The 12,688-nt window shown below is 38.4% G+C and overlaps 1 long non-coding RNA gene across 1 annotated transcript in view; it reads left to right on the top strand.

The window, feature by feature from the left end:
- LOC136696478 (uncharacterized) overlaps positions 1-6,859 on the top strand; it is a 33,329-nt gene extending 26,470 nt beyond the window's left edge. The window contains exon 3 of the long non-coding RNA XR_010802619.1: positions 6,733-6,859. This is a non-coding gene — a long non-coding RNA (uncharacterized lncRNA). The remainder of the gene's footprint in view (positions 1-6,732) is intronic.
- The last annotated feature ends 5,829 nt before the right edge of the window (positions 6,860-12,688 follow it).

The raw sequence follows: 12,688 nt of genomic DNA, 5'->3' as shown, positions 1-12,688 counted from the left end.
TTAAATCACTTTATGTATTTGTAAAGACATTTAAGGGTGGCCATATGAATAATTCATTAATGAATTTTTAGGGGTCCACAAATGTTGCCCCTTTCATGGGAAATCACACTTGACACCTTGTAATGCCATTGCGATCCAAGACTGCATGTCCCTGAAAGGCCTTGCACTTTGTGGGTAGATAGGATGGCCTTCCTTTTCCCCTTCCAGTGCTAGACAATGCAGGTGTATTTTACATCACACAATAAAACTTTGTTGTTAGTACTCTGTGTTGAACTCTAATTACTTTGTATAAAATGGCAGTTGAACAACTTTCAAAAACAGCGGTTTCGTATGTAACTGTGGGACTGTATGCTAGCCTTTACCTTTCCAGCTTCTGAATTCTGTTCTGAATTCTCTGTTCAGCAAAGAAATCTGAGATTAGCTATTACATTAATTTATCCCTGAAAAGATCAAATCAAGCATCACCGTCCTATTTATTTTAACTTTAACATTGCACTGCACTTTCTCTGGAGGAATCGCGGAGGACATAAACCCTGCTTGCACTTCAGTATCTTTGTCCTTTCGAGAAAACCTCGGATGGCATGGCTACTCAGTGGTGAGGTTAAAACAGTTAGCCAGCTATCCTCCCGGCTCATTGAAGAACGCATACTAACCTCATACGCCGAATTAGCAAAGGGTTTCTGCATCGATAATCGTCAATCTTCCATGGCAGCTGAGTGCCTTCGGAGCAGGTCAGGGGCTGCCATGTGCAATCAGTGATGATCTGCAAGTGGTCAGGGTGCTCAGGTCATCCCTGACCAGTCCCAGATGGAAGGCGTGCAAGCACCTGAGGAGACAAAGACTAAACCACCGAAAGGCCTTGGGTGTTCATTTTTTAAACCTTTTTTTGCTGGTGGAAACAGAGCAGAATGTGTTAGTCTAGATAAAGCCATTTTAGGAGAGGCCCTTTTCTCGGCTTCTCGCTAAGTCCGGCCTAATTGTTGCTTAGCACCTCAAAGGCGCAGAAACTGCTCAATCACCATCACAACAGACAAGCTCGTGTCTAAACACAGAAGCACGGCCAAAACACAAGCCATTAGACACCAATAAACTGTGCAAAAGGGGAATGCAAGGTATTCACGCTTTTGCTAAAAGGAAAGGAGATAAATGTAATTTGTCAAGAAGAGCTGTAGCAGCTGGCTAGTGGAAAACACAAGTCGTACCATACGTGAGGTTATACTTTATGCATCTTATGCAAATATATAGAAGAAAGTGTTTTCAAATGGATCGCAACCTGCCTGTTCAGTCTGATCCATTTGATAAGGCAATGTTTCTTTCTAAAGAAGCCTATTGCACTGGAATAAAATGGGGCTTCGAATTAATGAGATTTAGCGTTTCAGTTAGTGGTACAAACTTTACTATTTCAGTCATGTGCAGCCAGCTGATACGATTGACTAAACGTAATTGACATTTTTTTTTTTTTTAATCAGAATAATATAATATTATTAGAAAACACTCTTAACATTTATTTTAACTAGAACAAGTCCAAAAATAAAATATAAATAGGAAACTGTCGTTGAAATGTAGTGTTTCTACTGTAGTACTCTACTGAAAACTTCTACAAAGTGTGAAGAATACTAAAAAGGTTCTTTAACACACACACACACACACATTATTAATACCAGTTTTTTTCTGCTTTTATGTAAGAAGCTACTGAAACATATAGACGGGTGCCTTGTCTAGAGTGTGTTCTTGCCAGACGGTAGGCTCTGGACACATTATGACCCTGATCAGGGTGAAACAGTTAGATAAAATGCATTAATTAATTTGGTCGTATTTCATTGTTTTTATTAATATACTGTAAAATAGGGATTGCATGTTGAGTTATTAAAAAAACATAATAACAAAGAAATAAATAGTAAAGCCTGGTAGTTGATAAAAAATAATAGAAAGTTGGTGAAATGTAATATCCAATCAATGAAAAATTATAAATCACAATGGTTTTCCTTTTTTGTAAATCTATAACCAATTACATCCTAATGTGACTTTTTCAACAGCTTTTTCAACAAGACTGAAGACTTAAAAATAATGGCAATATGTTCAAATTTAAAGTTATTTGTTTATATAGTTCAATATATCACGTGCTGTTATACTTGTGTAGTTAGTATTGTTGATATCTTGATAATCTTTTTACCTTAATATTAGTCTAATCAATGTAATGATCATCTAAAACAAGCAAACATGAAACCCAACACAAAAGTAACTACTTCAGTTAACCTAGTGATTAGAAATGAGTCATTAAAGCAGAAGTGTTGGTACTTTCCCAACAGAAACTATTTTCATTCTCCAGTTATTTTACCTACACATATAACTACAGTTACGCATAAATATCAAGAAAAATTTATTAAAAGTTTTTTAAAAAAAGCAAACAGGAACCAATAAGTCTGCGTTTAGTTCTGTTTAAGTACATATTTTACAAGTTTGAGAAGTGATGACAAATTCTTAATGACAATGTACATTATAGTTTTATATTCAGAGGTATAGTCTTTACAAGTAATTTATTTTCCCGTCCAAAATGCTATTTAATACAATTTGTTAATATTTCTGTGCAAGAAAAGTAAACTTAGGAAACACACATGTAGCAGGAACATAACATCTATCAGGTTTAATTTGCCTTCTTCCTCTTTTCCCTGTTGTTTTACACCTTTAATCCTTCCATCCTTTTAATCTTAAAGCCAATGTGTTACAGCTGTGTAGTTACAGCTGAAGAATTTTCAAAGGTGACACTGACATTTGTCACAATATTTGCACAAACAATTACCCAAATACACCTTAGCTGACATGCAAATTACTTTCGTATAAAAAAATAGAAACAATGGGATTCCAAACAGCCTTTCAATGCCTAGACCTTCAAAACTGTCACCAGCAGATAACCAGCAAAGCTTTCATCTTTAAGAGGCAGGAGAATACAACCTAGTGCCATGTGTGTAGCTGTTGTGTAGCCGTTACTGAGATAAAAGGGGGAAAACATTTGCACTAGAACAGCAAAACAGGACACCTGCTGGTTTACTGAAGTGTTGAGTCCAAATTTGTATTTGGGATTTTTGAGACAAGCAGAAAATGCAACCAACCTCTAATACTAAACTTTGTAATTATAATAAACTGCAAAAAAGTGTGTTCAGAAGAACAAAGGCAACGAGTGGCCACATTAAATAATAAAGTTTGACATATATTTAGGTGTTGATGCATCTGTATAATGCCTACATTTTTTTCCTGCTTTTCCGCTGATTTTTTAAATGATTGAGTAAAAAGAGTTGAAATGTGTTGACGGGAAGAAGATATATAATTTGACTACTCTGAAAATGAGGAAAAGCTATAGAATTAATCAATTAAAATGTAGTAAATTACACATAATTATAGATTACATTAATTTTCATACGTCACTTTGTAATCTTTCACTGTTTTTTAATCAATTAAATCAGATTAGCAACAGAAAAAAAAGCTATAAAACATTACATGTGTTGAAAAATATGTATTTCCTTATTTCTCTCCATTATGAGCTTGACTAAATTTTATTTGAATTTATGTCACGAGTTAGTACAAATACCTGTTATTTTTTTTTATTATAAAATCTTTACAGTACATGCCATTCTTCTAATAGCTTTTTAACATGACAATTGACGGTTAAATTTTTAGATTTTATGTTTGTATTTGTTATTTATTGCTACATATTCAGACATGTGGTGCATAACCTGGCAGTAAATAAATTTGTTTTCATAATCATTTTTAAATATTTGACATATAACCTTTTTTGAAAGACTGCATTTTATTTTTCTCTGAGTTTTGCTTAAAAAATGTGTCAATATTTATACTGATACAGCCTCTTTGTTGTTAGGTCATGTTTCTACAAAATGAAACAACAACAAAAACACTGCTCCTCTGCCCCTCTACCCTCAATAAGATTGTACAATAATGTCAGTTTGATGGAAAATAGGTACTTGAAATGCAAGTAGATGTCTATATATCATCTCCAGAAAAAGGTATATCTAAGGGGAAGACATAGCTTTCTTGCTAGGGAAACGTCTTCTAAAAGCCGGCGTCATGCATACATATGAAGAAAGATGTTGCTTGTGTATCGCAAATGGCCCGTGACCAAGCTCAAACACCAAGCGTGGCATGAAAAAACAGGCTGATATATGTGCCATAAATCTCTGCAGACAGCAGAAGCAGGGATGTTTCATTCATATTTCACACTCTTTACCTCGCAACTCAAACACCGTCGCAATTAAAGTAGTTATTGGCTGTGTTTACAAAAGCCTTTGTGTGCAGCAAGTCTTTTAGAAAGAGTAATTACCCCAGCTGAAGTGTGATCTGGAAAGCATTTGATTAACAAGCCTAGTCCCATCCAACGAGAATCGGCGCTCCCCTTTCGTTTTAGTGTGCATGCCTACCGTTCGTAACCAAAAGTGCTCCTACTGCCCTGTGGTAGCTTAGGGGATGGCCCGAAGGGAACCAAGCGCAAACATACAATTAGAGGGGTTGCCCAGAGCAATGTAGAATTTAAAAAAATATACAAAAAAAAAAAAAAGAGAAAAACAGTGCTGGCACTTCAGGGGTGCCAGAGGTTATGTCTTTCCCAGGCATGGTAGCATATGGCTTCATTAGCAACAAAACATTCATTTTTGGCATTCAGTCCCTCACAGCTTGGTTTATTTAACACAGTAGAACTTCAACCAGTATTCTACCTACCTGAAAAAATTAATAAAAAATTAAAATGCTCTTGAAAAAATAAGAGTGGTATTGAAGCTCTGCTATTTGAGTAGGCTAATAGTTACATTAGAACGTCATATTTGAACTAGTCCATGAGTCAGAAGAGCCAGATCACATTTGTAGAAAACTCCCCTTCTGTCCGAGTCACTGCTTAGCACACACACACACACACACACACACACACACACACACACACACACGTCAGCTCCTATTTTCCTAGTGGGTGGTCCCTCGTGGGCTTGATGTGGAAAGTGAATTAGCGGCCGAGCCAATTTTTGCCCTCGATCTGGAAACATTTTCTACCTTCCAGAAAGGGGGCTTAATATAGAGACGTAATAAAACACCTTCAGCCTCTGGCGTGTTGTTTTACCAAATAGCATCTAACTGGCCATTACTCCCCATTAAGGCTAATGGTTCGACTAATTACAATAATTCCATAAAAGGTGCTGTGTTTAGCCCAAACTGTAGACGAACATTAACTTAATGACAAGGCTGACCTCTCTCAAACGCTGCCAGTGTGCGTGTCCGTGAGAGGCTATTAATCACTAGCATTTCACATTAAGTCTGTATGTGGGAGAAGCTCACGAATTTCCAGGGAAGCCACAATGGCCTGAATGCTAATCAGATATGTTTCCAAATGTATGTGACATGAATGTGCAGCTGCACCATCAGGAGAATGAAAATGAGTATTTATCTGTCAACTTGTGTGGTTGTCGTAAACGGCAGACTAAATAGGTTTTAGATAAGGGGCTCCACTCCAGCTCTCAGCGACGATTACTGCGGAAATCCTCTCCACTCCTCCTTAGTGGAATCAAGTGTGGAATGTCAGATACAAAAAGAGCCATAACCCCTTCTTTTGCACACACCCACATCTCTTTTTTTATGCAATCGGTGATGGAAACCTCCATGTGAAATACCCCTGACTCACCCAAATGACAACCATCAAATTCTGGGGGGTATCTTGTGTCTAAACTCCAAGGCGATGGAGAGACCACAGTCTGTGAAAGAGGATGATTGGGGCCCCCTAAATGTTTTTCTTCATCACTTTCTGCCCAGATTCTTTGAGGTTCTTTCAGCAATCAGGTTGATTTCCGTAAAATGTTGCCATTCGGCTTCTACAATCACGCCATTACGCCGTACGGTATTGGTTTTTGCTTCTAAGCGCTGGTATTGGCTGTGTAAAAGGCAGGGCAGAGAATTAATCGACTGCATACGAGCCTCTGGTTGCTGGCAGGCATACGGTGCCGCTGATTAACACTGAGCTGGGAACTAAAGCTGTTGTCCCAGGTGCACTGTGTTTGGAGAAGGGCTGCGTCCAACATGGAATACCTCACTGAGGAAGTCCATCACTGGGGCCTGCACGAGGAGAACTGGGCCACATTAAACAACAGCAGTGATAAGCATATGCTAGTCACAATCATGAAACATTAGCTGATGGTTTATTGCCATAAACTCGTGGAGCTGAAGAATGTAGTTGTCTTTTTCTACTTTATTTGTGCAACCTGTTTTTACTATTGTTACGTTCAGCTGAAGACAGAATTTGAGCTCAAATAAACAAACATTACTCAACACTGCCATCTTTGGAAGTTATAGCACCTGTCAGAAGTTAGAAGTTCTGTTTTTGTAGTGACACTTAAATTGTGACACTGTTTACAGTAGTTGGACCTGGGAATAACATTTATTCCTTAATTTTCTGTAACCATTGCATCCTGATCAGGCTTGTGGTGGGTCCCACTTTTATTCACTGGGTGCAAAGCCAGAATTGGGTATAACACATTTTTGATGGTTTAAACTCTGCCTCAACATGAGCATCTACAAAGTATCTGTGGGCCACCAAAATAGACACATGCCCTTCAATAGTAACATACTCTCTGAAAGTAAAAAAGCACTGAAGTCTCTGCAATTTAGCCTTAGCAGTGTTCTGCATTGTGTATGACAACATAATGGCACTAATCCACTGTTTTCCATTTAATTGCATTGCAGCTATTCAGCGGAACATCATTCTCTGAAAGCTTTGGAGCCACAATCCAAGCTAATGTCTATCTACACAGTGCAGATTCCTCAGGAATTCTCCTCACACTGGAAGCTATAGTTTGCGGTCCACTTGCCTCACCAGGAAAACTTGGATCAAGGGGAAAAGTGAAGTTCAGTTTCAGCTTCCAGGCTTGGTTTCAACCTTGATGGTTATTACACAAATATTTGAACTTTTTATAGGCATGAGGGAGCAGAAGGTGCATATAAAGTGCTTAACCCGTTCAACTCATATGATCCATATTAGGCCACTTTAAAAACAAATGTTGTTTGCAAATTATTTTATATTAGTGTTGATTATAGGGAATTAAGTGATACAGTAACAGCCCAACTACACTATACTACACTTCATTGTCATATTATGATATGTATTCAGAACACAATTAAAATACATTCCCACAGTGCCTTGAGCAGTCATCTTTGCTCCATGCTCCACTCACTGAACCCTAAGAAACAGTATATAGACAATCTTTTTGACTTTTAGTGAGTGGCCATATACCTCCATAAAACTAAAAACAGCAGCTAGTGTAATATAATATATTAAATATAATATATAAATATTGTAAACATGGGAAAAGGAAGTGTTATTTGGCTTTAATTGTAATTTCAGTTTGTGTATGGATTACAAACTATTGGCAGTTTTTGCTAAACCCTCCTAAATCAAATTATGATATTTATATAAAACATTATTCCTTATTCCCAATATCTTGCAGATTTGACTATTTAAAATTGGGAGGGTGATGTTTCAGCTAACGTGTGTCACATGTCACTAGAGTGCTAAGCTCATTTGCATAACATTCAATAACATGTCACTCCATGCTCTTAAAATTAAAGGGTTCTTATAAGGCGATGCCATAGAAGAGCCACTTTTGGTTCCACAAAGAACCATATTTGTTTAAGACATATGTGTGAGAGTGAAACAACTTTGAGTAAAGGTTTAAAAATGCATTATTTGATCTTAAGGTTCTTTACCCATTCAAACATATTAGAAATATTATTCTTTATGAAACCCAAAGTGGTTCTTCTATGGCATTGCTCAAAGAACCTTTTGTAGCACCATTATTTTTAACAGTGCACCCTCAGAAGAGCTTAGTACTTCTGAGATAAATAAAAAAACATTCTCAATATTGATTAATCCGATACCTCAGACTTTGAGTTCCATCTTTAGAGATTTAATTGTAATTGTGTGATCAGTGATTAATGATTAAATGTGATTGATGTGTGCTGATTTTACCCTGATTCCTACCCTCCTCTGAAAGTCACGTAGTGCAGTTTCTGCAGTGCTGAGCCTGGATTAACAATGACAGAGGCATTTTCCTCCTATTAAAGGTCAGAGATCTATTACAATGTTTCTGAAGCTATGATTTTAAGGTACAAATACCTATTGTTACTTTAAGGGGCTTACCCTGTTTATAATTATAACTCTAACCGTAACCTTTAACTGAAGTGTAGATGCTGTATAGTGGGTGCTGGCAAGTTAGACTAGTGTAGGGACCATCAACAAGTTTTTCCCATATATCCTTCAAGAGCCATTAGACAGCGTTTCATTTATATGCAGGCTTCTCTCTATACAGCCTGCATACATTTAGAGATGTGTAGGATTCTTAGCATATCTGGCCATCATCCAAGAGTGCTAATAAAATAAGTGTTATTGTTCCTGACTGGCCTTAAGAGAGGCCGGCCGCTGGGTTTCGTGCAGCTGCCCAGGCGGCCATGAACGGTGTTGATTAGAGCAATTGGGGCGTCCTGAGCTGGAGCAGCTGCTTTGATTTGGCTTGATTGCCGGGCCTGAATGCGCTCGGGTAAAGTACGCATCTGTCAGGGATTGTTTGGCAAGCTGTGTGCATGACAACTTTCCTTTGCTTTTTTTCCCCCTATTCTACCCTGCATTTGTAGTCTAACACATGCTTAATTTAACCCTCGCCATCCAAATCGGGGATGACAAACCGATGATTAAATGGTGAAGATCAGCTTGAATGTTCAAGGCCTGACACTGTGGCACATTATCGCTGGCATGCAGCAACCTGCCCTAACTGACTGCAGGCATGGATGCTTAGTTCCAAAAAACTCTAATCCAGAGTTTTCATGCCCGGAAATGACTTCCTCCTCAGATGGGAAAGAAATGCAAACAGTTAAAGATGGATACAAATTCTCTGATCATAACTCCTTGGCAGTGAGCGCTGTAGCCCACGTATCCTCTTCTTGTTTTATGATATTTGCATTAGATTATGCAGTAGTGTTAAAAGTCTTGACTCTTATTGGTATAGCATGGTGATCCTGCCCAAAGACTCAAACTTGAGGGCAGCGGTGAAATGTAATACACTGCACCAACCACGACTTCTTTGGTAACCATTTTCACATTTGAATGTGCACCAGGCCACTGGAACACAAGGAACAGCTGGACAGAATACAGATGTGTTTGTGTTTCTACAAAGTCCTCCATCTTACCCAAAATTCCAATAGTTCAGTGTATAAAGTTTGCTTCTTTAATATTACACTGAAGCTATAAGGCGGATATTACTAACCAGTAATGGAAGCACAGCACTAATGTAAACAGATGGATGAATGTCTCTCATACACAGCTCCTCACCCTACACCAGAGAGATTCTCACAACACTCTGAAAAACAGAAGCCCTTTGTGTTGGGGGTTATTTCTCTGTTAGCTATGTTAGCATTTTTGTCATAGGATGTAAGGAAAAGCTGATAGCATGTTAGACTGCCATGCATTTCTTTGTTCTTGTGACTGAATTTGTATGAATTATTCATACACAAATCATACACAGGCTTCAGTAATTGTGTTATTTCACTCTTGTTTTGTTTTAGTGTCTAAGAGACTACAGACACAAGCCACATATTCTTTTGTCTGATTTTCCCCGTGTGCAGAGTAAATAAACTGATTCCACATTCACTGCAATCTGAGAGTGGAACAGATTCTCGAAGGATAAGGATATTTTGCGACTGTTTGCCCAAATTGTGCATCTGATTTTGCTTAAAATTTAATAAAGTAGTTGTCCTTCTCTGAAATTGTGAGTGATCAGTGATCAGTGTCTCTCCACACCCTCCTTAGGACACAGTGTAGGTCATAAAATAATAGTTTCTGTACTGTTGTAGTGCATTGTATAAGCTATAAGGTTCATATTTCACATTACACCAGTTATAATGTTCACATTTCACCTTGAATTAGTGTCTTATATTGTTTGGGAGTAGTATTTCTAGTTTTATTATCTGTGGTGTGCCCTAGGTAGAGAGTTTGATGCTATTAGAGATGTAGCCGTATGGCGTCAAAATAGGTTCTAAAGTTCTGAGAACCAAAAAACAGAATCCACAACCAATAAATGTCATTTTACAATTGAGAAAACTCTCATTAATATTGAAAGTTACAAAAACAGGTTTGTAAACAGAATATTTCTGTATTTAATCGACTATTTTTGAAGAATCCGTTTTTGCTTTCATTCCGCCTTTTCTCAGTTGCGCTTCTCTCAGTCTCGCTTTCGCCTCCAGAAGTTTCTCACTTTTGACTTCTGACGGGGGTCGGAATCTAGACAGTCATTGGCTGCTAAAGTTAAAATACTTTTAAGTCACCAATCAATGTGTGTTTTTGGACTGTGGGAAGAAACCGGAGCACCCAGAGGAAACCACAGGGTGAAACACAGGGAGAACAAACCAACTCCTCACAGACAGTCACCTGGAGGGAACCCACGTGGACACGGGTAGAACACACCAACTCCTCACAGACAGTCACCCGGAGCGGGAATCGAACCCACAACCTCTGTCCCTGGAGCTGTGTGACTGTGACACTACCTGCTGCGCCACCGTGCTGCCCACCTGTTTTTATAACTTTCATTCATTCATTCATTATCTGTAACCGCTTATCCAGTTCAGGGTCGCGGTGGGTCCAGAGCCTACCTGGAATCATTGGGCACAAGGCAGGAATACACCCTGGAGGGGGCGCCAGTCCTTCAGAGGGCAGCACAGACACACACATTCACTCACACACTCACACCTACAGACACTTTTGAGTCACCAATCCACGTGTGTTTTTGGACTGTGGGAGGAAACCGGAGCACCCGGAGGAAACCCACACGGACACGGGGAGAACACACCAACTCCTCACAGACAGTCACCCGGAGCGGGAATCGAACACACAACCTCCAGGTCCCTGGAGCTGTGTGACTGCGACCCTACCTGCTGTGCCACCGTGCCGCCCACCTGTTTTTAACTTTCAATATTAATGAAAAAGTTTTTTCAATTACAAAATGTAATTCATTGGTTATGGATTCTGTTTTTTGGTTCTTAGGTCTTTAGAACATATTTTAGAACACCATACAGCCAAGCTCCTCTACTGACACAGATGAATAGATTTCTGTTTAAATACCTGGATAAATGGCTCAGGGATCCATACTTGTTTTTTAAATTTTACGTCTAAATTTAACCATCACATTTTTTAATCTGATTTGTGTGTTTGACTAAGGAGTATGTACCCAAGATGGCTGCTACTCTACACAGTGACGTCACTGCAACCCATTGATGCAACACTAGTTGTTGTTTACCCATAAATTACAATGTCTGCCATTTTACTAATCATTTCTTCAATACGTAGTTTCTGAATTCAGTTGAGTGTTGAGTGGGTGTGTAAACATATTGTTTGCACAATGCTAGATGTTGGGATAAAAGCTAGCTCAATTAGCATTGCCCGAGTATAAAAACTAAAACAAAATTGAAAGTTATGTCTTTTCAAATCTTGGTTAACCTTTTTGACTGAGTGTAAATTGCTGAGCTGTTGCTTAACTCGGTGTGTTTGATAGATTGGAGAGACTGGACCAACATTTGAGCACAAGCCTCCTGTCTGCTGAGTGTATTTTCACAAGGTTCCATTTGCTTGATATGTTCTTTTTGTTGTGATCTCTACAGAGAGTTACTGCGGATATCAGACTTTATTGCACCATGAAATAAAGCATCTGCAGCCTTTTAGAGTCAAATGAACTGTGTGCTCAGTGTCGAGTTTCTTGATGAAGGACTGGCCTGTTCTGGCTGTCAGTCCATGCATTCAAACACATTATTACTTCAGCCGTACCTCACATAGACTAATTAATGTACATACATGCTCCTGTTTCCTCCGCTGTCCCGGCCCCACACTCGCCTGTTGAAACATGAATGACTCTCCAATGAGCCAAACCCTCCGCTTCTCTCTTAGCACCATTTCATTACATGACATCTGTGCTGACACTGTGAATGCTTATTTGAGCCGAGGAGCCGAAAAACCATAACTAGTCTAATGGGTGAGCTTAAAAGTACCTTTAATAATAGACAGCCACTCAGTTGTATTAGCGCCATCATAAACAGCTCTTAAATGCATTTGTCCATTTGTTAATTGCAGTAAAGGTGGGGCAAAAACAGACCATAAAAAGTCCTTTTGAGTGATAAAATAGAACTAGATCTATTACACTTTGTTGCTGTCAGACGAAATACATAGAATTCCAAACATTACATGAGAAGAAAAAAACATTTTTTTTCACTGGAAAATCACTTAAAGCTTTTTTTATTTAAGTCATTTGGGTGATTTCTACTAGTACAGATTTCCAATGAAATTTTTACACAATGCAGCTGATATTTTCCAATTACATCTTCGAAAGAACAAAAAATGGAGGTTTTGTTCAAACAGCAGCAAATATTTGTAAATGAGATGCAAGAGTATAAAAGAAAAGCTTTTATACCAGAGCACAGTGTAGACATGACTTACATTATGAAAGTAGAAGAGATATTTTATTGAAAATTTTAATCACTGTTTGAAAATTAAGCAAATCCAGGTATGAACCTGTTCATACAGAGCATGTAAAAGTCATGTAATTACTTGTACTCTCTAGCAGGAATTGCTGGCATTGAAAACCACAACAACAACAGCAGTACA

Source organism: Hoplias malabaricus, chromosome 5 (genome assembly GCF_029633855.1).
Source record: "Hoplias malabaricus isolate fHopMal1 chromosome 5, fHopMal1.hap1, whole genome shotgun sequence".
Taxonomy (NCBI): Eukaryota; Metazoa; Chordata; class Actinopteri; order Characiformes; family Erythrinidae; genus Hoplias; species Hoplias malabaricus.
The sequence above is the reverse complement of the archived record's forward strand: the minus strand, read 5'-3'. Positions and strand labels throughout refer to the sequence as shown.